Source organism: Cupressus sempervirens, chromosome 3 (assembly GCF_028749045.1).
Source record: "Cupressus sempervirens isolate cs-2001-9-10 chromosome 3, ASM2874904v1, whole genome shotgun sequence".
Taxonomy (NCBI): Eukaryota; Viridiplantae; Streptophyta; class Pinopsida; order Cupressales; family Cupressaceae; genus Cupressus; species Cupressus sempervirens.
In genome coordinates, this window is record NC_143120.1 from 804,065,342 (window position 1) to 804,090,965 (window position 25,624).

The 25,624-nt window shown below is 36.4% G+C and overlaps 1 pseudogene; it reads right to left on the reverse strand.

The window, feature by feature from the left end:
- Positions 1 to 25,130, reverse strand: part of LOC149569241 (glucan endo-1,3-beta-glucosidase-like) — a 42,077-nt pseudogene extending 16,947 nt beyond the window's left edge.
- Between the last annotated feature and the right edge of the window lie 494 nt (positions 25,131 to 25,624).

Sequence of the window (25,624 nt, forward strand, 5' to 3'; positions counted from 1 at the left end):
AGTGACAGTTATCCATCACATCTTTCCATAGTAGTTACAACATTGTTGCGATATATGTGCTATGCAAGGGACAATTAACTATTGGAACAGACCATCACAATTGTGATGACTGGTCGAATATTAAAAAATAAATATTGCTTGATATATTTGTTGTTGTAAATCTTTGCATTGGCTACATTTGCACCACCATTATCATTCCCATCAGAAGGCCAACCACTTTAGGTAAAAAAAAGTAGGAATGTTTAAGTGAGCCAAGGCTTCCATAGAATAAATGGGAGCATCTACACTTGCATCAAAAAAATTCTTGTAATCAACTTCATTGGGGTTCTCCTCATGGAAGAGGGCATAAGGGAGAGGAATTTTTTTGGGATCAGAGGCATAGGAAAAATAGGGGTAAACATCTTCCATAATGAAGGAATTTTTTTGTCAAAGGTATAATGCTAAAAACTTAGTATGCTATGAACATTAAGATTTAATTTAACATTTAGAAACTAAATTGAAGCAACACTTATGATAAGACGAGGGCAAAACACCATGGAGGAAGGTAGACCAAAAATGGTAAGCTCCTCAAGTGTGCCTTGTGATGAATTTGATATGTCCAATGATGAGGGATGCCTGCTTATGGTGTACTCAAGCTTCAAATAGTAGGTGGCCAAGTGTGGAGATGGATGAAGGATTTAGTGATGGGTGTGTGGATGGAATTTAACATGGTATGGGTGTAAAATGGTTGTGTTGTAGACATCAATATGGCATTATAAGTTTGCATTAAGAGATGATATGAATTGTGAAGGGAGAGGGTTTTATTTGTAGGCTAAAGGATAGCAAGATGGAGGGTTAGGATGTGAGGATGAGGGATTGGTGAGGAAGGGCTAGGATGCTCTAAAAGGGAAGCACATGGATTGTGCTTGTTTTTAGTAAGTGACACTTGTCACAAGGAGGATGAATGTAAGGAGATGGACGACTTTAAGAGAATGTGACCATTTTGGGGAATGTGAGGGGATAGGGTGGAGTTATGAGGGGTGAGGAGTGTTTAAGAGGTATGTAAGAGGCATTTAAGGGCATTTATGACATGTAAGAGCCATTAATGCTCTTGGATAGGAATGTAAGAGGATAGTGGAGACTGTTGACTTTGGCTTGGGTTAAGAAGTCTTAACCCTTGCTTAAAGTTGTGCACATGATTAGGAGGGGGATTAGGATTAGCTTAGAAAGGGGGCTAGGAGGTAAGTGATTTAGCTTTGATGGGATGGGTTAGTTAGTTGGCTAAGTGAGGTTAGTATGGGTGGATGAGTTGCATTAGGGGTAATGATAGGGTTTAGGGATGGTTAATGGGTTTAGGATGATTTATTAAATGATTTTTTTAATAAATGGGGGATGTGGGATTAAATTAAATAGATTTATTCAATTTAATTTAATAGATGAATGGAAATTTAATTGATAAATTGATTTTGGGTTATCATTTGATTTTATCAATTGGACTATAGTGAATTAAATGACTTAATTAACTAGGGGACAATGATTAATGAATTAAATATAAAATAATTAATCAATAATGTCCCAGAAGATGACTAAATAAGATTATGTAATGATGTAATCAGATTTAGGTGTCTACATTTTGCCCCTCTTTGACATAGTGTTGGGACAATGCTATTTCAAAGAAGTTCGAGTATAAATGATGTGAAGAGGATTTTTAAAGCAACATGATTGCCCTAGTCTCGAGCAGTGATAACTTTAAGAAACCCCTTCCAAGAAAAATATGTAAAATGTTGGCAAATTCAACATTAAATATGTAGGAAAAATTTCTAATTGAGGGCGATTTTTTCATTTGAGACAAGGGAGAAAATTATTTTCTATTGGTGAAATTTTCCTTTTCGTATCAAAATTTAATAATAACTGTGGCGGATTAAATTTCTTTTTTTTGGTACGCAAATAAATGTAGGCAATTTATTTTGTCGTTCATAAACATTTTCATAATGTAAGAGGCGAATTAATTATTTCATATAACACAAAATCTTAATATAGTTGGATAATATGTCATTTTCCAAGAGATATTATTTAATTTTTTAGTCAATTTATAGAGTTGCAAGTGGTCCATGGCCCACATGCCAGTGTACACTGTACGATGTACTTGTAGTATGCCAATCCATTAAGATTCAATTAAAAATGTGCCCTTTTTATTGCCAACTTGGTTGTCATCACATTTAATGTTGTCATTTTTATGGCGAAAAGAATTAATTTGGACTGTTGATGTAATATAGATCAATCACTTCAACTCTATTTTGTGTTTAATTTTAAAAAACATACCATAGAGTCTAAATCTTCATGGAATTAGGAAATGTGTCCCAAAGACCAAAACATAAAGTAGTTCATTAAATGGGGATAGTTGGAGACCCATGTCAGTAAAATAGTAAGTGATGCTCAAGCCGAGGGAAAATATTATTTTATTTTTAGGATGAAATAACATTGTCCAATAAGAAAACATTAGGGAAACGCTAGCAAATTTTTTAAAATAATTGTGTTATAACTGTAGATTACATTGGCGTTTGGACTAGGATTTGGACCAATTATGTGTAAACTAATGAGTGATGAGCCTTGGATTTTGACCCAAATTATTTAATATCTCGGTGACATGGTTGACCCCATATGTAGGTTTTATCAGCCAAATTACAATTTCCTAAAGAGATGGAGTAGCCAATTGGTGAAGATTCACCACTAAAAAAATCACTAATCTTGAGTAGAAGAGGAGAGAATGGACTATGTGATGCTCCCTCAAGAAGGTGTCAGGGAGAGAAAATGAAGCTCAACAACTTATTGAAAAGTTATAACAAACCAATATAAGCAAGAGGACGTAGAAGGCCTAAATGAGTGTTAAATGACAATTAAAGTGAAAAAATAACAAGGTGGGAGGAAACAATGGTTGCTGGAGGGGTCATAGAGGAAAATATGGCACCACAAGGGGCCTATAAGGGGGGCTAGGAGGGGTAAAAAGGGTTATTTCCTCTTATATTGACAGTGGGATATTATTGTTTGGAGCTTTGATTTAGATGACTCGATGGCTATGCAGGGATGACTAGAGCATCAGGTAGACATGGTACAATAAGTATGCGTGTAGTAGACACTAGACGAAGCAGTAGGGTCAAAAAACTTTGATTTGTGATTTATGTAGTTTATTTTATAGCATTTTCACAATTTAGAAAAAGCATTTCTACAAGCACGGGTCTTTCGGGATTGCACTAGGGACTGACGGGACAAAAATCCTACAAAATTATCTAGGGGACAAGGGTAAAAGTAGAGGTTGGAAGCCATTTTTGTGAGAATGCAAATTTGACAAGCAGTTATCATGAGAATGTGAATTCTCTTGTAATTTTATGTGGGTTAGTGATCTCGCAAGTGGGAGCACATTCCTTTTAGCTGGAATGCGGTCTCGCAAGGAAGGGTAGTTTTAGGAGTAGGACAACATGAGAATGAGGAAAAGTTGACCAAGAGGGGTAAAGGATAGGGCGTGGTCTCGTAGTGCTCTGCTGTTGCAAGAATGCGAGGGTACATAGCTAGGGTAGCAGGAATGCTACTTAGGATTTTTAGGATTTAGAAAATGGTTAAGGAGCGATCCCAATGTGAAATGCAAGTGTAGGAACATGGGAGAGGATCATTTGTGGGAATACTATTGCAAGCATGTTGGGAAAGTGTGAAGGCCTATTTGGGTGGGAAAGAAGAGGGTGAAAAAACATGGGTAGATTGTTTTGGGAAGAGGAGAAGAAAAATGATGTAATTTTTTTTTGGCTTGAATGCAATGGTCACTGGATGCTTTGGTGTTGTGAGAGTAATGTGTTGCTATGTTGTATGCTAGGAAGTGGTTTACACTAGTGGATTGGGTGAGGATTGATGACATCAAACTTGGGTACCTAGCTAGGTTACCGCATACACAGACATACATGATGATGGTGACAATACTATGTGAGCACTAACACAGTGAGATTGACACATTCCATCTGTTGATAGGGGAGATGACACTTACCCTAGAGGATGTGTATAAGATTTTTTGGCTACCTATATGGGGTATGATACTGATGGCTAGTGGGGAGGTTTTAGGAGAGGTGGTGGTGTAGCAACTGGTGGGGCCTAGAGTCCAATTTCGTATTTGAAGGGGCCAGTTTCCACTAGTGAGCATTTGGATTGGGTGGCAGTGGATAGGAGGATCTTTTATGTGTGAGGGATGGTCTCAAGGTACATTTCCCCAAATACTAGGGGTATAGGAGTGATGCTAGCATTGATACTGATGATCATTCAGATTGTGGATGATGAAGTCCCTACTGCATGGGGCTTAGTGATGTTAACTGAGCTATATCGCAATCTGCATCATATTATATACTAGAGTGTAGGGAAATAGGGGAGGAGTGTGGGTTTCCCTACATTACTACAAGTGTGGGCCTGGGAGCATATTATGATGTTTAGGACGATTGGTCAAAGATATAAGCATGCAAAGGAGTTGGTCCTATATAGTTGGGGTGATCCTCACACCTATCACCACACAAAGGAGGTTGATTACTGGTGAGTCCAGTTAGATGAGATTCAGGTTGTCATATGGAGGGTGTTTATGGGTCTTGGGCTGTAGGCAGAAGAGAGGCAACATCTCCCTTATATGATTTCTCCATGTTTCATTTTTGGGCCATGGGAGTATATTGCAGAGAAATATCAGCTAGATAGGGCCCTATGACAATTTGGATGGCCATAGGTTACCCCAGGGGAGCTAGACTGGTATCAATGCATGATGTGAGAGTCAGTGACCATTTTTGGGACAACATTATAGAGGGATGGGTTGTTGCAAGTGTGGCAAGATTTAGTACCGTAGGACTGGGATTGGTTTGGTGGGGTGATCGATGCAGGCTTGACATAGGAGTACATGGATTGGTTTGAGCATCCTACGCTAGTAGGGCATGCCCACTTGACCAAAGCATCATTAGTGGCAAGAGAGATCACCTGAGTAGTAAGGCATGGGAGATATGTGGCTAGGGGGTACAACAATGAGCAGAGACTGTGGTACAAGAGGAGGCACCATTGAGGCAAAGATGAAGGGTTGCGGCAGAGGTGAGATAAGAGGAGGCTAGGCCACAACCGGATAGAGGAGAGGGTAGGAAGGAGGAGGAGAGGCCACATCCAAAGGAAAGGCCATAGGGGTAAGTGGGTGGAGGATGATTATCCTTAGGGGGAGGGGATGATGGATTGGCCGATAGGTATGCATCCTATAGAAAGGACATGAGATCAAATCAGAATAGAGCAGGACCAGTTTTCACATGAGTGTGATGTGGCATAAGGCCAAGCGAATAGAGTGAAGGTAGAGCTAGGGACATTGTGTATGGAGTTTGGGTAGTTACAGGGGAGATTGGATGTGATGGAAGGGGAGAGGGAGAGGCTACAAGCTAGACTAGACACAGTCTAGGAGGAGAGAGATTGATTGGTGGTGGAGGTGGTGAATGTGCGGGTGCAGATGGTGGTGGGGGGAGGGGTGGAGGAGTAAGGACAACTGAGGGTGGAGGTGGAAACCTTGAGAGCATAGTTGGTGGTGGGGGCTGGTTTGGAGGAGTTGAGAGATCTGATTTGGGAGGTGGAGGATCTTCGGGAGAGAGCAAGATTTTACTGTGGGAGATATCCTGTAGTGGTGCCAACAGATTAGATAGAGCATTATAGATGACCAACATAGTTGAGTACAACTAGTACACATACATGCATGCAAGGAGGGGAAGAGAGTGGATGGAGCACTAGGGGATCTTAGAGGACTAGTGGGTCTCAGTACATAGGGCAAAGCCAAAGGACAAGGCAGATCCAAAGGTGAGACAAGGGGAGGTGGGAGGAGGGATGAGGTAGGGAGCTCAAGTATGGGAGGAGTGTAGATGAGATTTCCACCACCTCTAGTAGTAGTGCTAGATGCAGAGAGGGACCCTTATGAGTCTCATGGCAAGGATGCTATGGACAAGGATGAGGAGCAATGATATGCTGCATTTCATACAGTATCTTTGGATGTATTTTTATGGACATAGAAATGATGTATTTGTATGAGTATTTGTGCTATATGGATACTAGATTTTGGACTACGATGGACTTCAATATTTTTTTAGGGTTGGGAGATGTATTATTTATTCTTTTGCAGGTGTGATGTATAGATATGAGCTTTCTTTGGGGTGGGATATGGATTTACTGAGTACTGTGTCATGGGATGTTTTAATGTGGGTGTTTTATGAGATACATGTGGATAGATGTAGGACATATACTAACATATTTTATGTAGGATGTGATGTTTATGAAATGCATGATGTTACTAACGCTTTGTGATGTAGGAGGTGATGTGTTTATGATGAGATGCATGATGCTACTGATGTATTGTGATGTAGGATGTGATGTGCTTATGGACTATGATAGTAATGCTCTATGATGTAGGATATGATGTTTTTGATTGTATGATGTAAAGATGAGAACTAAAAATTTTAGAATGATGTAAATGGACAACTCTAAAATGAGATGAAAAAATCATGATGACAATAAATAGATAGCTAAAAGCTTTATGATAATGAAAAGTGGACAACTAAATTTTATGATAATGTAAATGGATTTATAACTATGATAATGAAACTTGGACCTAAAATTATGATAATGAAGGTGGATTTAAAACTATGATAATGAAACTTCAACTTAAAATTATGATAATGGAAGTGGATTTAAAATTATGATAATAAAAAATGGACAACTAAAAGTTTACAATAATGTAAGTGGATTTAAAACTACGATAATAAAAAATTGGCCTAAAATTATGATATTGAAAGTGGATTTAAGACTATGATAGTGGAGAATGGATCTAAGACTATGATAATGAAAGTGGATTTAAAACTATAATAATGAAAAATAAATCTAACACTATGATAATGAAAAATGGATTTAAAACTATGATAAAAAATGGATTTAAAAATATGATAATAAAAAATGGATCTAAAACTATGATAATGAAAGTGGATTTAAAACTATGATATTGATGAGTAAAAAGGAGCCACAAAAATTATGATAAAAATGAGAAGTAGCATGAAACTTTAAAGGGGTATGATGATGCAAATGACGACTAGTAATGAAAAGAAAGGATCATGGTAATGTGGTAAGCAATGAGTGGACATGATATAAAATGCAAGTAGAATGATAGGGAGACGTACATGGGGATAGGATCTGCAACATATCATTGATCAACCATAGTCTTTGATTAGGAGGGGGGAACAACATGCACAACTTTTTAGCATAATGCTTGCAGGTCAGGAGATTTTTTAGGGAGGGGTGAGGGCATTAGGGAATCAAAAGAGAACCAAAAAGGGGGATTGGTAGTGAGATTAAATCTGTGATGGGTGGTAGGATAGAAGATGTAGGGAGGTTTTTTTTAGGAAAGGAAGTTGTGGAGGTGGGTAGCATAGATTTTTATGGTAAGAATAGGTGGGATGGGATAATACAAATACGGTAGAATGGAGATGAATGAGAGCTTTCTTTTTTGTTTATGGAACAAGGTAATGGGATGTTGGAATGATGCTTGAAGTTTGAAGGTGGGGTACTTCGTAAAGAAGTACCACCATTTATTTTGAGCACTTAATATGATATAGGAATATTAGGTATATGCCAAGGTTACTAAGAACAATCAAGGCATTTACCCCAAGATTACACAAGACTGACTTGAACAAGCATGGAAGGATTTCCCTAGTATCACACATGAATCTTAGAGGAATTAGAGTGCAAATGATGCATGGCGATCCACACGAAAAAACTATTTACCAATTGCATTATGTGATCACAAAAGAACACATGTTTGGAAAAAGCTTTAAAAGACTTGATCAAAACCTTGCTTTCCGAATGCCCCATTTGTAGCACACCATGATATAAAAGATCGTGGCAACCTTGAGGAGGGAACAACGAAATTTCTTGGAAAAGATTCATTTTTAAGGACTAAAAGGTGAAATCCAATAAGAATAAGAATAAATCCATGAAAAAGTAACCTTTTTCCAAAGAGATCAATAGTACTAGATATTGACAGGCCAAGCTGTAGACATGAGGATGACTGCATCCTACAAGAACCTATTAGTAGTATTTTGGGACTATGACAAAGGTGGAAACTAGAACTTTCTGAAGATAACTCTTTTGATGACCTGAGATTTCTCTATAGGGTTCAAAAAAGTGACATGTTTTGAGGAGAACCATGACTTACGACCTAAAAAGGGGAACACTAAGAATGTACAAGTATTACTATACACACTTTCTGACATTTTGGGTACTTTAGTAAAATGTGTCAGTGGGTTTTTATATGATTGGAAAAGCTTAGGATGAGGAGGTAGAATGACACATATAGCACATTATTTTTACAAGGGTATGATACATGGATATTGTATAGGAGATAAAATATAACTGATATGATACATGTGGTAAGGTACAGGGGTAAGTTAGATGTGTGAACCATGGTAGAATACACTGTTTTGACAGGTTTTCCAAGCTAATGAATAAGGATAGTATGTCATGATTTATGATAGTGTGGTGATGGAATCCTTGGAACACAATTGGGAAATGGGAAAATGGGTGATGAGATGTGGAGGATGGTGTGGGAGGTGTAGAGCGGTGATAGATAATGAACATACCAAGTACACATGGCACCTATTTGCTAGGTTTTTACCAAGGTACCTATCCAAGGTGCTTGAATTGCCAAGTTTTCACCATTGGATGATTACATTCCTTTATTACTTGCTCTTTTTTGGCCTTTTTGACCCTTTTTTGATTTTTTTTGATTTTTCCATAGGATTAGCATGATACACTAAGGAGCTTTCTAGGCATAGAATTTCTTGAGCTGAATGATGTTGGTGGGATCATTTAGTGTTTCTCCCTCAAGTGTTGATTTCCATAGGATTAGCAGGATACACTAAGGAGCTTTCTAGGCATAGAATTTCTTGAGCTAAATGATGTTGGTGGGATCATTTAGTGTTTCTCCATCAAGTGTTGATAGCTAATACACCCCTAAGCCAAAAGATGTTGTAACAACATATAGACCAAGCCATGTGGGCTCAAACTTACCCTTCTTTTCTCGATCTTCTTGGACTTTCATGTTTTCTTTGAGGACCATGTCACCTACTTGAAATTGGTGCAATTGAACCTTTCTATTGAAGTTGTGCATTAGGAAATTTTTGTAGACCATGAGATGGTGATAGGCTTGTTGCCTTTTTTCATCAAGTAGATCAAGATGGGTAAGTTTAGCTACTCTGTAATCTTGATATGATATTTGCCCTTGCAAAGAAATGTGCAAGGATGGGAGTTGAACCTTAATGGGTAGTATTGCTTCTGTGGATGTATAGAATGAAGTGTGATAGAACCACAAGGTAGGGTTGATTTGAAAATGCCAATTGTAGCTGGAATCATTGACAACTTTCTTTAGAATTTTGAGTAATGTTTTGTTAGTTTCCTCAGCCTGACCATTACCTTGTGGGAAGTAGGGGCTAGAAAAATGGTGATGGATGTGAAGGGAGGTACAAAACTCTTCCATATTGAGGTTTTCAAAGTTACCTTCATAGTCAGTGAAATGGTAGCTGGGATGCTAAATTGACATATGATATGATAGAGGATAAATTTGGAAACTTGAACTCCCATAGTGGTGATAAGTGGGACTTCTTCTACTCAGTGAAATAATCAGTTACAATGATTATCCACTTGTGTCCTTCCAAAAAGAGGGATGCTATAACACACACAAGGTAAAACCCCCAACATGTAGATGACCATGATAGTATAATAGGTTGAAGATTTTAAGATGGGGCTTGGATCAAATTTGCATGTTGCTAATAGGGTAGACATCTTTTGACAAAATTGCAAGCATCATGCTCTAGAGTAGGCCAATAATATCCAAACCTAATTATTTTCTTATCTAGGACTATACCACTCACGTGAGCACCACAAAGTCTTGTGTGTACCTCTTTAAGAGTCATTGCATCCTTGTTTGGTCTAAACAACAAGAGAGAGTTTCATGATAACCATGATGATATAAGGTGTTAGCTATGATAGTGTAGCATAATGCTTTGTGAATAAGGTTCTGGCATTGGGTTCTTGTGAGATGGGGAGATATGATACCATTTAGTAGGTAAGTGCAAATTTCATGGTACCATGGAGATTAGGGACCAACCAAGACTCATACCCATGTTGATTCATCATTCTTGCATGCGGGCTTGTGTAGCTGCTCGACTAAGAATTTATTTTGTGTACCCTCCTGAGGAATCTCCAAAAAGTGAACCAATAGTAGCCATTGTATTTGCAACCTTGTTTTGTAATCTAGGAACTTGTGTGAATTGGATATGAGTAAAGCGTTGCTTCAATTGGTCTACCAATTCTTTGTAAGGCTGAAGATTATCATCCTTGGTTTGATATTCATCAAGGACTTGCTTGTTAATAAGTTGTAAATCTTTGAAGACCTGTAGCTCTATGATGTTCCATTCAACTGCTATTTTGGGCCCTACAATAAGAGCTTCATATTCTGAGATTTTGTTGGTGCATTGGAACTAAAGTTTAAAAGACTTAGGAATGTAGTCACTTTACAGAGTGACCAATAGTATGTCGACCCCAAAACCATTGTATGTGTATGATCCATCAAAGTATAACCTCCAAGATGGTTTTTCTTCTATCAGGCAGAGATGTTCATTTGGGAAATACATAATGCAAGGGTGGTCAACAACTAAGGGTACATCAACCAAGTGATATACTATAGCTTGACCTTTGATGGCTTTTGTGTCAACATATTGGATGTTGAATTCACTGTGAAGAATGACCCATTTGGCAAGGCACATTGTAAGTACTGTATGTGATAAATATATTTCAATGGATCAATCTTTGATATTAGTTGCACAATGTAACTCAACATATAATGATGAAGCTTCTGAGGGGCGAAGACCACAACCAAGCAAGCTTTTCCAATGGGTGTATAATTGCACTCATACTTGACTCGAGTGTGACTAATGTAGTAAATAGCTCTCTCTATTCCTTCATCATCAAGTTGTGTGAGAAGATCACCTAGTATTGTTGGGGTAGTTGTGATGTATAGTATGAGTGGTCTTCCTACAACTAGTGAAACCAAGATAGGTGGATTAGCCAAGTATTGTTTGATCAATTCAAAGTTACATTGGCAAATAGGATCCCACCTAAAATTTTGATCTTTTTCGATAAAGTGTGCAAATGGTTGACACTTATTAGCTAGCTAGGAGATGAATCTTTTGACTGATTATAAGAGAGAAAAGTTGTTTGAGTGTCTTAGGAGGATCCATGTCCATGATAGCCTTGACCTTTTTAGGGTCGATCTCAATACTGCGCCATTATATAATGGATCCTAGGAGTTTTCCATATGTGACACTAAAGACACATTTCTTGGGGTTGAGCATGAGATGGTACTTAGCTAGCCGGTCAAACACTTCCTTGAGATGAGACAAGTGATCAAGGTCATTAAGAGACTTGACTAGAATATCGTCCACATAACCTTCAAGAGTTTTGTGGATAAGATCATGGAAGATGATTAGCATTTCTCGGTAATAGGTTGCCCCAACATTTTTCAACCTGAATGGAATCATGTTATAACAGAAGGTCCCCAAAGGGGTGGTAAATGTTGTCTTATGTTGATATGCTTTGGCTATCTAAATTTGATTATACCTAGATAAACCATCCATGATGGATAAGAGTGCATGGCCTATGGTGAGATCAACAATCATATATATATTTGGCAATGAGAAATCATTCTTTGGACAAGCTTTCTTAAGATCCCTAAAATCTATGCAAATCCTTCTATCACTAGAAGGCTTTGTGATAGGTACCATGTTGGAGATCCAATCTAAGTAGTCAATCAGGTGAAAGATCTTTGCATCTAGTAGTTTGTCTAACTCCACTTTAACCATTAAAGTAAATTTGGGATGCATCTTATGAATTTTTTGCTTGACCGACTTAGCCTTTGGATCTATGGCCAAGTGGTGTACCACTAACTTGGGGTCCAAACCCAAAATGTCTTTGTAGGACCATGAAAAGTGACCAATATTTTCATGAAGGACTTGATGAGGAGTTATGCTTGTTCAGGTGGAAGAGACAAATAATGTATGTGATTTTTGGTATATATGTTAAGTTGATATTGACCGGTGTGGTTTCCTCTATTAGGACTGATGATATTATAGGCCTATGATCTTGTGAGGGAAGGATGAAATCTCCATCCTTAGGTGTCTCAGAAAGGTTTTCACCATTGGACACGTCCTTTATTTTCCTTTCATTTTTTGAGTGATTTGATGGTGCTTTAGAAGAGTTTTCACCAGGAATAGTTTTGCTTTGCTTTTTCCCTTTTTCTTTTCTTTTCTTTGTTCATTTTTGCAACTGGAGATTTCCTCCTCCCCAAAGTAACCCTTTGGATCCAACTTTTAGACACAAGTTGACTATGGAGTTTATTTCTTGCATGGTGTTTTAGCTCCCATGAATCTAAGGAGTGCATGCTTCGTGGAGAATTTCTCACATAAATAACACTTGGTTGGTCCCAATCAATGAGTTTAGGATGCGTGAGTGGTAAGCCTATGAGGTTAATGGAAAGTCCATAGAGAATAGAGGTTCCTAAGATAAGTTTGTCAAGGACAATATCATCATAGGATTTCTTTTTGATTTCATCGGGAACGTCTTCAACCTCAATAAAATTGTCCTTTGTGGTGCCTCCAATTGTAAGGAGTCTATAACCTAGTCCTTTCTTTTTTTATTCTTTGTAGGCTTGTATAGGTTGTCGAATGCCTAACTCTTCATGACCTAGACCACCTCCTTGATAATCCCATTACTTAGTAGTAGGGCAATGTGATTGTGGATATTTCCTTTTGAAATAGTCAACGAGTTCTTCACTTTTGGATGGTGGATCCTTATACAAGCATGTGTTAATATCAGGAGTTTTTTCCTTTCCATCAAGGATCTCGTTAGAAACAAATGTGGTGTTCCCAAGTTTTGCGACCTGGGGGGCTATGTCTAGTTTTGGCTCCTGGTAGATTAAGTGCCCTCTAGTATGTGGAACAAGCGATAAAGCACTAGAAAAAAAAACATCAGAAAGAATGTATTCTCCACAACCGTTGTAGTTGATCTTAACTATAGAAAGATTGGAGGTTAAAATGGTGCCTAGATTGTGGCATGTGTTAGAGGAGCTAGCCATGGTGTTGCCAATCTTGATTCTAGGATAATGGTTGGTATATGAAGCTTCCACCGCATTGCAATAAGAAAAGGGTTCAAGATTAGCATGAATGGTGATTCTTAGTGCCATTATGTGAAAATTTGATGCACTAATGATATGTAGATGGAATGCCCTTCATGGCATGAATCCATGGTCGATTGAGGATGATGTTGTATAGAAGGTTAAGATCAACTACATGACAAATTTTTTCTTGAGTGGTTGGGCCAACTCTAATAGGTAGCAGGATAGTTCCTTCAATGGTTCATTCCAGATTGTCATATGCTTTGATAGTGATTACCTCATTTAGGATACCTTCCTTGATGTATCTTGCTTGTTTGATGCATTTTAAAGTACATAGATTCAAGGCCGATCCATTATCCATCATGAACCTTTTGATAGAAAAGTTGGAATCCATGAAAACTATGAAAAGTGGAAGTATATGATTAGGTTCAACAACTAGGATATTTGAAGTTTTGAAAGATAATGCATAGGAGGCAAATAGATGACCTATGAGGTTATGAAATTTGGTGGCATTGATGTCAGTGCGGATGCATGAATCATGAAGGGCACTATTGAGGATCTCTTGATAAAGTGGGCTTGTGTGTAAGAGATCTAAAATGGATATTTGAGCTATCATATTTCCAAGGTGCTCCAAGATGTTATATTGTGGTCCAAATGGGGGTGGTCCTAATGGAGGGGGTCTTGATGGGTTAGATACAAATGGTCCAGCTATGTTGAGTCAAGCTCTTCTAATGGTGACTATGCATTGGGCATCTAGGCCTTTGATATTTATAAAATTTATAGAAGGTTCAACTTGTGATGTGTATCCAATTAGGTTTCTATAGTCCAAGTACGCTGACACATAGGTTTGAGACTTGTCTCCATTCTCATCTTTTTTTTTTTTGACCATTGTTTGGTTTGTTGGTGATTGAATTGTTTGTAGGGGCTTTACCTATGTTGTGTGGAGGAAAAGCATTTTGATATATTAATAATCCTACATTTAGTGAGGCGTAGGCCCCCACTATGATCTCCTTTTGGTCGATAAGATCTTGGACATAGTCCTTGAGTTGCATGCATTTTAGGGTAGTATGCCCCTTAATGTGATAGAATTTGCAGAACCCATTTTCTTTATACCAAATGATCTAGACTGATTGTGTTCTAATGGTTGTGTCTAGGGGTGCTGAAGGTTATCCTTGGCCAATTTATCAAAAATAAAATCAAGGGGTTCACCCAACACAGTGTATACTTCCAGTTGAGAGTGTGATAATGTTGGTTTGATTTTAAGGATGCTGATTATTTTGTATAGGTAGTTGTTGATAAATTAGTTACTATTATTGATAAGATTGTTGTTGATAAAATGTGCTAGATGTGTTAGATGCTATCCAAACTACATGAACATTTTGAGTGTTTGTGGCTCCATTGGTAACTATGCTTTTATTTTTGTTATAGTACCATGGTTTGTCATCATATTGACCTCAATCTTAGGTGTTTTTCTTGTAGATCTTAATGCCACCATCTTTAATATACCTTGTTCAAGGAACATTCCCTTTTCCTTGATGTCTTTATATGGAGACAATTCATTGCCATGTCATGTGCAAGACTAGGATGGGCATTGTTGATGAACATTTTAACAAGGTGACACTCAAAGATAGTGCAAGAATCCGAGTTCTGAGAGCTTGCCACCTTTGCAAGTGGTTTGCAAGGATTTCTCCTCCCTTTTGTTTGACATGAACTAAGTCAACTATGGATAACTCAGTTTCAACTAAGTGAGCATATTGGGCTACAAAGGCGTCTAATAGTTCAGAAAAAGTTTTGATGGTGCCATGAGGGATTGATAGAACCACTCAAGAGAAGGCCCTCCTAAAATTTTAGGAAATAGATGCATGCAAAAAAAATTATTGTAAGACACTTCTTAGAAATGCATATAAAATTCCTTGACATCCATAACTAGATCTCCTTTCACCTCAAAATATTTTGGAAATGGTGTCAATGTGATTTCTTGTCAAATGGGTATGGGCAAATTGTTTTAAATTTGAAAGTTTTAGAATCTATGCCATTTTTGAGTGCCGTGAGAGCATTTTTCATCTCTTCCCATTTAGAGTCGATCAGTGTTGATATTGGTGTCCCTAGTCCTGATGCCACCAGTGCAGGTTATGTCTTAGATTGTGCAAGTAAAAAAGAATGGTTTTGTTGGAGGTATTGTGTTGGATTAAGTGTGTATTGAATGGTATTTTGAGCAAGATGTATGGTTTTCTTGGGTAGTGGTTGGACATATTATTGCATTTGCTGGAATGATTATTGCTGAGGTGGGTAGATATAGGATTGTTGTTCAAATAGGTAATTTTTTGTTGGTGCTTGGACATATGGTTTTTGGGGTAGTTGTTACTAGAGAAGTGATGGTGGAAATATTGAGGCTATATTTTGAGATGGTATATTTGGCCTAACATACGGTAGTTGCACTCCTACTTGGGAAGGTAACTAAGTGTTGATGGCTGTCAAATAGTTGGTGGAGGGAATCATCGCTATTGCTCATAGTTGTTGTTGTGGGATTGTTTGACTACTGCCTAAGGGTGGCGTAGAGAAGTAGTTAGTGATGGGTGGTAATGGATTGATTGGTGGTGGTATGGGTTGATGTGCTTTGAAAGTTGGCATGACAAGAGTACTAAATGGAAAGCTTGTGGTAATCCCTTGTGTTTGTCCAAAACCCCAAGGACCAAGTAGAAATGGAGTGGTGGTATTTGGCATAGATAAAAATGGATTGGAAGAGAGGAAAGGTAGATTGGTAGGTCTAGTTGATGACATTCTCATAATGGATTGTAATGTTGATTGGATGTTTAACAGAGATTTGCTAGATGTGCTACTGGTGGGTATGTTTGAAGTGGAAGAAACACTTTGGGGAGTGGAAGATCTAGTGATATTGAATGGGATGGATGTAAATGGTGAGGTAGTTTCAAAAATAGTGTTGGTGACAATAGGTTGTTGAGGTGTTGTATGGACTAATGATTGAGTGATGGTGGGTTGAATGTTTGGTAGGACAAGAGTACTAAGTTGGGTTGATGAGATATTAGGGTCTATAGGTTCTAGTTGTGTTGCCTAATATCCTCCTTGTGAGATGAAAAAAAGGATTAGATAGATCAGATGGACCAATGCATGGTGGAAATCTACCAAATAAGGGGTGAGTGGGATCATATATCTCTAGAGAGGGTAGTCTCCCAAAACCAAAAACACTGACATTATCCCTTAGGAAATTTTCCATAATGGTTTCTCTATTTTGGTCTATGATGGTGTTAGCGATAGTTGCATGCTTGGTTGGTTCATAGATGCATCTATATCCAATGAAGGGCTTGATTCTTCTAGAATTTGTGGTGGTGGATCATGTGTGACTATAGAGACTAGAGGGTAAGGTTGTGCACTAGCTCAACTACTGCTAAGATTAGGATCCATGTCTTTCTTCTTCCTTTGGTTCTTAGTGAGACACATGGTAGGTGGCATGAAAGAATGATGTTCCTAAGGACAAAATGTAAGATGCTTTGGATAATGAGTGCAAGTATATGTTTATGGATGGTGTTGCTAAAATGCTTTTAAGGACAATGACTATGATGGAAGGGTGTTCTAAGATACAAAAAGATGTATGACAAGAGAGTGGGAGTGATTGAGTGATATGAACTCTACGAATCCTAAATCTTAGTGATGTGGTGTCAAAGTAAAAGAGATGATGTTTTCCCTATGTGTAAGCTTGAGATATGGTGGTGATATTAACCCTAAGGTAAACTTGTGACCTTTTGGAAGAAAAAGATGATCAAGTGTGGAGGCAAACCTTTTTCTCAAGGTGATGAGGGACACAAATGACAAAGACTAATTACCCTAAACAATGCTTAGTGTGAGGGATAATTGAGATAATGTGATGGATGTATGATGCAGGGTAGACAATTCTCAACAAAGTGACACCAAATGCTTAAGTAGAATGGGGGTGATTGATGATGTTTTGATCTATATTTGGTTTAATTGAATTTGGATATCTAAAGTATATGACCTAAAAGATGATGAATCTACATGATGCTTAAGGTAGGAGGAAAAGCTATATGAAGACCTAACTCTATGAGATGGTAAGTACAAAGTGTGTGTTGAAGAAGAACTTAATCAAAGTGGGTATAGCTTGTGTACTCAATAAGGCTTGTGTTAACTCCATGTGTCAGGGTTAAGTTCTTAATTTTTTGACCCCACTCAGTTTGTAGAGAAACTTCAGTACCTTCTTTCTCAATTTGATATAATTTAGTAAGTCTTGGATTAGGTGCATACTTTTTTCATTCTTCCTCTATCTCTCTTTAAACTACTGTTTGTAGAAGTTTAACCTTTTTGAACCTAGACTTTGGTGGATCTTAAATTAGATATCTCTACTAGGTTTATTGTGACCATATGAGGTAGTGACTACATTAAGTATACCTTTCACTTTATTTTTGACAACATAGATTTTCTTGGGTAACAAATAGATCTAAGAAACAATATTTTATTAAAAGGACAAAGTGGCTTGAGTTTAGCTATAAGGAATAAAGTGAGAGAACCTAGGCCTAAGATTGTTGCAAATAGACTTGGTAATAATCCTTTTGAGAAATAGAGGGATTTTTGAGAAAAAGGACAATGCAATGAAATTTTGTTTAAAAGGGTTAAGTAAAAATTGAGTGTCCTACAGTTGTTGCGAATAGACTTGCTAACAACTATTTTGAAACAAGGATAAGACTTTTTTGGATATGACGTATTGTGAGCAAACAGGCTCTCAAAGGACAAAGCCACTTTGAGAGATACATACAAATGATCTCTTTAGCAAAAGGATTTTATAGTAACCATAAGAATGTGTATGTTCAACAAATTTTTTTCACGGGTCATTTGCACAAACAAGACAATTTAAACATTCTTTTTATCCCTAGGGTCAATTTGGCTTCAATATGTTATTCAATGGCCCACAATTCGATATCTCCTGATTCTAGTGCAATGTGTCCCTCTAATCAAAGAGGTGAGTTGATATAAGAGTTTATTGAAAAATGATACACATCAAAGAAGCTTGAAGGCATGGAAAATAGAAGTCCCCCTTCTACGGGGACAACAACTCTTGGAGATGAAACCCAAGTAGCCTTATGCCTCTACTAGGGGAGCACGATGGTGAGTAATCTTGAGGGATTTCATTTCCCTTGCACTAAAAATAACATACCAAGGATAAAAGGGTGGTTATTAAATTAGTTCTTAAGTAGGTCTATAGAGTTAGTGACTTGGTCATTACGTATGTGATCCACTTAAGAATTTTTTTTGGACAAGCTAAAATTGTGGGAAAGTTTTCCCACCTCAAGCTACCCCCAAAAACACACCACCTAAACTTGCCTGATGGAGTGAGAAGGTTTACCGCTCCCCTAATTTATATACCAACTAGACTATTTACTGGTTTGAGCTTCTCACCAAAGGGGACGTGCTTCCCAAAGGTGGATGAACTTTCTAGAAGCACTCCTAAGTTGTTGTGAATGATCTTGCTAACAACTTCAGTACATGCATCATGTATTTAATGGTCCTAATTTGCAAAAGTAGAGAAGACAAAGATGCACTAAAATGCACAATCTCAAGATACAAAAGACACTTGATTCATTCTAATTTAGAAGCTTAGTGTATCCTAATAACTACTTTGAAAACAAACATGATTAATATACATTCTTCATTTCCAACTTACAATCTTCATTTCCAACTTACAACGATGTCAACATAATAAATCACATCAACAAAAGGAAATTGAGTGAGTTAAAGTGTTGAAAAAGATGGAAATAAGAATAGATTAGCCTTAGTGCTTTCAAGATTGATTTTTACTCATTTTAAGCCCAAAGTTGAAGTGTTCACACATAATGTTCATTTGCACTAGAAACTGAATGTTTATCGCATTGGTTCATTTTTAGTGTTTGACATTCAAAATTTTGTTTTGTAATTATTTAAGAAATCATCCCAATGAAAAATGTGTTTAAAGATGCAAACATTCATTCCATTGAAATATTGAAAGTTTTACCCTCAAGCATTCGAGATTGAGTTTTAACAATTATATTAATCAACCCTACAAAAAAAATAAACTGCTAGGATTCCAACAAGGTTCGTGCAAGATACTACTGTAAAAAAATAAAAATAAATAGAGGTAGTTAGTTAGACTAGTGAACTCACAAGTGCCAACCTGTGAACCCGTAGCATGGAAAAGAAGCAAACAAGTCAAGGATTGTGGTGCACAGACCTGTGAAAAAAAGGAAAAGTGAGCCATGGGAAAAATAATTACAGAGTGATCTCATGACAACGTGATCCTATAGTTTTTTAGGAAGGCACTCCCATTGATAGGTGTATAAATGGGTTTGAGGATGAAAGATAAAACTGGGTTTATGGGCTCAGTTGTTTAGGTCAAGCATTCTTGCAGGTTTTTATAGTGATCCTGCTAGTAAAAAATCAAGTTCCTATAGGAGGATTGGTCTATAGGAATGTTGGGGAGGGTATTTGATGCCATGTGGCAGTGAGGGTTCATGATGAACATGTTCTCACCTAAGTGGGTTCACAATCTCACTATTTTTTCCTCACAAATTTGTAGCCATGGATTCATGAATATTCTATTTTTTGAAGGTTGTTTACCATCGATTAGGTGGCTAGGAGTGCGCTTCCTAGTTTGAGATTTTGGAAACTAAAAAAAATGTTAAAAAACCTAACACATACAAAACAAGCACAATATGTTGATTTCATTTAGTTGATAATGTAAGTGCCAAATTGATTAAAATAAATTGAATGCGAGCTCCCATGGGCTGTGCCAAAATGTAATGCTAAAAACCTAGTATGCTATGAACATTAAGAGTTAATTTAACATTCACAAAGTAAATTGAAGCAACACTTATGATAAGACAAGGGCAAACCACCATGGAGGAAGGTAGACCAAAAATGGTAAGCTCCTCAAGTGTGTCTTGCAATGACTTTGATATGTCCAATGATGGGGGATGTGTTTCCAGAGTGTACTTAAGCTTCAAATAGTAGGTGATGAGGCATGGAGATGAATGAAGGATTTAGGAATGGGTGTGTGGATGGAATTTAACATGTTAGGGGTGTAAAATGGTTGTGTTGTAGAGGTCAATATGGCATTATAAGTCTACATTAAGAGGGGATATGAATTATGAGGGGAGAGGGTTTTATTTATGGTCCAAGGGGTAGTGAGATGGAGGCTCAAGATGTGAGGATGAGGGATTGGTGAGGAAGGGCTAGGATGCTCCAAAAGAGAAGCATATGGATTGTGCTTATTTAGAGCCAATCAGTAAGTGACACTTGTCACAAGGAGGATGATTGTGAGGAGATGGAAGACTTTAAGGGAATGTGACCATTTTGGGGAATTTGAGGGGATAAGGTGGAGTTATAAGGGGTGAGGAGTGTGTAAGAGGGATGTAAGAGGCATTTAAAGGAGAAATTAATACTCTTGGATAGGAATGGAAGAGGATAGGAGAGACTATTGACTTTGGCTTGGGTTAAGAAGTCTTGACCCTTGCTTAAAGTTGTGCACATGATTAGGAGGGGGATTAGGCTTAGCTTAGAAAGGGGATTAGGAGGTAAATGACTTAACTTTAATGGAATGGGTTAGTTAGTTGGCTAAGTGAGGTTAGTATGGTTAGATGGGTTAGATTATGGGTAATGATAGGGTTTAGGGATGGTTTAGGGGTTTCGGATGATTTGTTTAATAAATGGGGGATGTGGGTTTGAATTAAATAGATTTATTCAATTTAATTTAATAGAGGAATGGGGATTTAATTGACAAATTAATTTTGGTTTATCATTTGAAATATCAATTGGACTATAGTTAATTAAATAATTAATTAACTAGGGGATGATGATTAATTAATTAAATATAAAATATTTAATCAATATTGTCCTAGAAGATGACTAAATAAGATTACATAGTGATGTAATTAGATTTAGGTGTCTACAAAGGGAAGTCCAAGATGGAGTGCACGATTGAGGTTATTTTAGGGCTAAAGGTTCCCAAAGAAGGAGGATAAGAATTGTTAAGGGCAGACATGGGTATTGTTGTAGAGACCTTGATTTGGTTGTGTAAATTGATGGCTTGAAGTAGATTGTAGATGTTTTTCATGAAAGGGAAGAGGTTTGATGTGTAGGGTGTATCAGATGGTATCTCATTCCCCACTAAGATGAATTTTATGAGGGTTTTGGGGTTGAATGTTGTCTACAACCCATTTCCTTGCAGTGGCTTGACTTGATGCAATGTTAGGGAGCTCCTAATTTGGGATTCCCACTATTGCTTGTATGCCTTTGTTTTGGAATTTATTGAGAGTCTTCTAATCAACATCATATATTCTTACTTTTTGAATTCTATTCAAGGTATACATTCCTACCACTTCCTTTGGAGATGGTAAGTTGTCACCCAACCATCCATAACATACTCCTACAGACTCTCCTTCTACTGTTGCACCTATAAGAATACATAAGAACCAATTAGCTATGAGGGTGGATGAGATAATAGATGTGGGTACGAGCTTAGGGAAATACTAGTTTCCCATGGGTGAAGAATAGCTGGGCCCAAGCCACTTTCACCATTTGAATTTGTAGGGGGAAATCAAACTCGAGACTTTGAGGGTGACCTAGAAATTCAAGCCTATCAGTCAATCATAATCTTTGTTGTTGGGTCTTTGAATTATCTTTATTTTTTAGTCAAACCGTCATGAATGATATCCAAATGTCTACAACCACATAAATTCCCTTATATGGTCCTGTAAAGCCAAATCATGCATTTATTAATGTAGTTCAATGCTAACCTATAAAGCTATTAGCATTTTAGAATATTTTAAATTATGTTAACCCACTATTATTTTCCCCCTTACCTTTGGGAATGCTTCTTACCAGAGGTAATTGATAACCCTCATGACCAAGTGATGTGGAAATTTAAGAATTATGAATTGCAATGGCTAAATCAACATAATCGTTTATCATCATTTTGTGAAGAAAATGGAAAGGTTTATAAAAAAAATCAGTCAATTAGGACGTGTCAATGGAACATTCACATGAACATTCAATAGAACATAATTAAAACATATAGACATAAACATCAATCATTATCAAATAAGTTACATAATTGAGAATCATTTCTTTTTTTTCTTTTTCTTTTTTTGTCCTTCCCTATATTGTTACGAAGGCATATGCATGCCGCCATCAACATTTCTTCTCACCCGTAGACGTGATCTCATTGTCCTTTGCAAAGGCAGGTCCTATGCAATAATAAATAAAAGGGTTAAATTTAAAAAATGTGAGACTTTAAAGACTTTAAAGAACATTTTAGAGTTCTTTACCTTGTCTAACCACATCATCTTTCTCGATGGCTTGAAGCTCAACACACTCATCAGGAACAACCTCTACATCCCTTGAAACTGCAATACAAAATGTTTTCTTAATCCCTATACATATAGTTAAATTTTTATTACTACACCAAATTCAATTTAAATTTTTTACTTCTATTAATAATTCAGAAATTAAAAATTGAATAGAAAATATATACCTTCAGTACTACAATGCACATTCAAATTGATACTTCCATGGTGCTCGACTGGTAAATCAAGATTGATAGGCTGCAATCCAATGTAAACAATTGTTGCATTTATCAAAAAATAAAATATAAATACAAGATAAATGATGAGAAATACTAATCATTCATTTTAATACATATAAATATAATCACTTTAAATTTTTAAAAATATATATACTCATTGTTTCCTTACTTAAAACAAATAGAACAACTTATATTTTTGGAACTTAATATCAAATACAATAATTGTCAAAGTATTCAATTTGAAATAAAAATCAATTGACTTATTTATCTCATTGATACATCCAATAGAAGAACCTTGCACACTTATTGCTTGAAGTCATTTAGCCACGACTGCATAGCCTTGTCTGTAGGCTAATTTTTTGTCCTCTTTAGAAGTTGTTTTTAAAAATCCAAGGCCTACATTTTTTCTTGGTATCATAATTTTTTATTATAATCATTCTCATCAAGACCAAATTGTTTACAATTTATAAATATTTGCATATAATGTTTTGTTTACTTATACTTACAATTCATGCAACAAGTTTTGAATATCCACCCAAGTCGAGCTTGTGTTGCTTGTGCTTCTATTTTCTTGCTTCGGTTGCCTTTGATGTGTTAAGAAACCTATGTGAAGTTTCAAATATGTTAGATCACATAAGTATTAAGATTAATTATTACAAAATTTTATTCTTAACAATATGGCATACCTTCTTTCCTCGTGTGATACTATTTCTCCACCATGTCTTGCACTTTTCTCAATGGCATCCTTTTTAAGATTCTCCCACTCAATAAAAGGATTATAGGGAGGCCACTCATAATAAGACTTTTTTTTTTTTTACATTTGGGTCCTGTAGTTGTACCTAATATACTTCAAATATTGGCCCACGTTCTCAAGTGGCCTAAGTCTTTGAAAGAGGTTGGGTCCAAAATGTGTTTTCATGGCATCAATAAGTTTACCCTTGAACTCTTTAGTTTGTAAATTCCACCTTTTAAGAAAATAAAAAAACTATTAGATTAATAAATGAATTGAAGCTACCTTTTCATTTACTTGAAGAAATTGATCAAAGGAAACCTGATCTAGCAATGAAATCAAAATATGATACCCTGTGCATATGGTCGGCCCAGATATTCACAAACATTCATCATTAAGTTTTTCATAATATAGATTATTCCTTGCAAAATAATATTGAGATTAGTAGTTATTGTAAGGGACTATTATGGAGGTTAGTGCATCTAATTATGAGTATAATATTTTATAGTAAAAGAAAGGATCAATCATTAAAATACTTGGAAGTTGGGCTACTCTCAGGGGAATTCCATCTTCATTTCTCACAAGCAATTGATCACAATTGTTTAGTGTTCCTGTACATCTAACACAGGTACATCAAGGAATGTTCCTTATTGCCTCTTGCATAAAATGAGTTCAATATTACACAATCCCCCCTAAGAAATAATAGTTCAAGTGAAATAAACACATGAAAAATGAGAAAGAAAAAGAGGAATCTACTTACCAATAGGCATTTCCATTACATCTGTGGCCATGCTACATGTTTTCGACATTGTAGTTGACATGACCTCTTTGCTTCTATTCCTTATAGTAGGTGGTGTAGTGAACATAAGATCTATGCTAGGAGATGAAAAATAAGATTGTTAGAGCACAAAAAAAAGATTGTTAGAGCTATTAAAAAAAAATATTGTTTGAGCAAAATACAATTGTAGGATAGAACATGTGATGTACTTGAACCACTTGAAGTATCATCATCTAGGACATGACCCTTTAACCTATTCAACATCCTCTTTAAAAATAACTAATTTGCATTTTATTTAATGACATAAATAAAAAATTATACTATAAAAACCATATTGAACTTTTTTTATAATTAAAAACTAAATTAATACTTACTATATAAGTTTCAACTAGGTACATCAACTCATCCTCTCTCTATTGCATTTGAGGAGTCTAAGGTTGAATTGATGCAAATTGCATTAACACTCTTGATAGTTCATAAAGCACATTTTGCACTGCAGCCATAGGACCAACAACTGACACAAAATCAATAATGAATTGATCTTGCTCACCATGTGGGTCCTCATGGACTACTTGTTCCTTTCCCTTTTCCTAATCAACACTTCTTTGTGAGAACAATATTATAAGCGCTATATTTAAAATCAATCCAAAATAGTAGTGAAGAATAAAACATAAATAAAAAATGCATTAACATATTTATTGTATCTAATTTGTATAATAAAAATGAGTTTTACTTGTCGAGAAGAAGAAGTCCTATGAGAACCATCAGCGCCGTGCATATCATGTGGTTGTTGATCCATATTATAGCCCTATATTTAAAAAAAAAAATATTGAGACATCTTAAAACACGTGTTATTATTCTAAGTTAGTAGAAATTTTGTTTTGATGGTGTGTTGGATTCATTGATTGGAGTTTATTTTAAATGTGCATAGTACATACCACCTTAGCCATGATAGTCACTTTTCTTGTATCTATGCAATTCAAATTGTAATCAATAAGAATCTATACGCCTCCAAGTATTGATTTTATCACACATACAAATACGTGATTTCCTTCACATGCCTCAAATATGCAATTGGGTCACTTCTTAGTTGATGCAAGTCGTGTACTATTTATAAAACTGGCAATATTCCCTGATACTTTTGGCCTTCTGTCAATTTATATAGCTACTGTTTCACTTTTTTCACTAACTTTTTGGTTGTATACAATTTTTCATGAGTGCATACCTACACATACTTTTTATATCTAACAATCTGCATCCAACTACTATAATCATAGTAAGGTCCGACATACT